Below are 2,857 nucleotides of genomic sequence, written 5' to 3' on the forward strand. Positions count from 1 at the left end.
CAATGCTACACTTACCAACAGTTTTCACAATTTATTTTAACAATTTGTGATATTCTCTTTTGTACTGCCACGCTTGTAAAGTATTCCTCACGCATGAAATACAGCTACTGTTTTCACCCAGGTACATGGTAAGGAGAGTATCAGCGTTGGGTGGATACGTACCCCCTCATTCTTCTGAACTCTTGTGAAAAGCATCAGGTTATTTTTTAACATTCACTGTAAGTACCTGTTAGTGTGCATGTGTGCTCTGCTCTGTACAGTAGGTGCACTGTATTTACCAAGTAAAAGTTGCATACGGTAGTTGCCGTGTATATAAACTCCTACATGTTTGTGCCGTGTTTAAGGTAGTGTTCCTGGCTCTTTGCAGTTCTGTTTCCCATGTCATTTACCCCTCGGGGCAGCCACTGTTCTGTAGGACCTTCAAGCCATGAAGGAGGGCGAGTGCTTTTTCCAGAGCTGCGTGGTGTGTTAGAGGTACTGAGCTATGAAGCAAGCTTCACGCTTCCTATTTTAGTCTGGCAGAAGCAACTGAGCTCGCTCTCTAACCACCTCCCACTTACTAGGACGTAACTGCGACTGTGTGTGCTGGCACAGGAATAGATGCAACACTTGGAATACGTGGCCCGCTCTCTCCATTCTAGTCCCAGCTTAGTTGTAAGTACTTCCAACTGTCTTCAGACTTGTAAAGCCAACAAGTTTGCCACTTCACTCAAATATCAACAGTCCTGCCAGTATTATCAGAAAAGTATATACTGTACCATGAAAAGGATTGTATATGCATCCTTCAGACAAACAATCTTCCTTTCGTCTGGCATCCTCAGAGTGGCACTCCCAAAGCATTGCTAATGTTTATTTGGGTGTGCTTTTAAATTACTATATCATGTTAGTAGTTCATCAAGTGAAATCATTATACGTAATGAATTCTTTTATAAAGTCTGTTGCAAGTCAGTCCACTGTAGAAATAATATAATAAAATATAGTTGGAATAGTGATATACTTTAAGTGGGATATTTTCCTCATTCAAGTCATAATGTTCAAAATGTAGCTCCTGAGGTGGATAATTTCTAAGCCTCATACAATTCAGTGTTGAAACAGTTTTCAAGTCTCACTGTCCTTTATTAGAAAAGCAATTTGAGTATATTTTCCAATACTGCAAAGATGGATAAATAAAATATTTGAGACATATTTTCAATTTAAAATTTTGTATGAACTGAATTTTCTCCTTTTGTGTACTAAATAATGCTTATGTCAAAAACCTTCAACAAAGGTTTTACATTTGCAGTGCAATATATATTTTGCTTTACTTATGGTTCCACTGGAATAACTATTGGAGATGAAATATTGAAATATGAATAGAAATTGTGCTGTTTCTCTGACACTGCTAACTGTTTCCCGTTTTGAAAAGGTTTGCTGTTGGTACAGTTACAGCCTGATGAATTCGACTTTCATTGGCGAATGAAATGATTTTGCACCCCAAGAAAGAGAAAATTCCTGCATGTAACATCCTTGTTATACAAATGGGAGATGCAAATAGGAATAATAGAGAGGGGTATTTCTGGATATTATCTCACTGGGATTTAAAAGCGGTACTTTGTTAGTCTGCAAGCAGCACTTTTTAAATGAATGGTTGTAGATTTGTAAATATGTAATGTTTAAATTTTATTTACCGAAACCCAGTATGTTGGATGTTTGTTTTGGTTTGTAGTTCCTTTAAAATATGCAAGTCAGTGTTCACAATGTTAAGTTTTTTTTCTGTCTCATCCAAAAAAAGAAGTTTTACAGTGAGTCAATAAAAAGCTTAAAATCTTTCTGGTTATTTTCATTAACCTTTTATTAGATGGATTAGAATGACGGAAATGTCTGCAACTCTTAACTACATTGTTTGCTCACGTGAGGCATTGTTAACAATAAACCTTTCGGGTTTGTTGATAGCTGATGTCAGTGGCGTTTTTTCATAGTGGTTATGTAGAAGACAGCACTAACAAGAATTAGTGCTGGATACAGTCATCTGTAAATTTCAGAGATTAGTGTCAGGATGAAGACAAAACTTAAGCAGTTCAACTTCTTGTTGTAGTATTTCTGATTCCTGGTTTTAGTTTTTATTTGTGGTAATACGATGTTCTAACCCCAGACTGTGTTGCAAGATCAGATACAGAGTGAAAGGGAGCCATATGGATAGCTTTCAGGATAGCTCTGCAACTCTCAAATCCCGTGTTCTTCTGCGGAGAGAAATAATCCTTCCTGCTTTGCTTTTTCCTTGAAAACCTTGGTATTACATTTCCCCCAGTCTTAAGAGGGCCAGCAAAAAGCATCGCCTCTGAAGTGCATCAGTGTGTTCTGTGTCCACTTTCCTGGAGGTATGTGTCGAGTACCAGTTGTGGCTGCTTTATTGTGGCGTTTACTGAAAGGATGAAAACTACCTCTGCACAGGGAAGCCCTGGCAAACCAGCTGCAGCACAAGCATCGGGAAGCGCTGCGCTCAGTGCTTGTACACTGTTTGAGAGAGTTCACTTCTGAGCTGCAGAACGTGTGTTCACACGATTTTAAGCAGAGTACGTCTGTAAAGGCAGGCCCCAGAGGTCCAATCCTGTTCCCACTGAAGTAAAGGTCATTGATTTCAGTGGGTTTGAGGAGTTCACTAGGTAATTTAGAGTGTCTTCCTGAAAACATTTCTATAACGAGTAAACATTCTGTGCTGGCAATTGGCTTCTTTAACATGAGGGGATCAGCCACCCTCAAAACTTCACACATCTGTATCGTATCAACCTTTCCATGAATGCCTGAACATGTATGCTGTTTGATATCAGTCACCTCGTTATCTGATCTTTTCTGATCCTAAAGAAAAATAGTAGAGGCT

This window comes from Larus michahellis, chromosome 9 (assembly GCF_964199755.1).
Source record: "Larus michahellis chromosome 9, bLarMic1.1, whole genome shotgun sequence".
NCBI classification, from domain to species: domain Eukaryota; kingdom Metazoa; phylum Chordata; class Aves; order Charadriiformes; family Laridae; genus Larus; species Larus michahellis.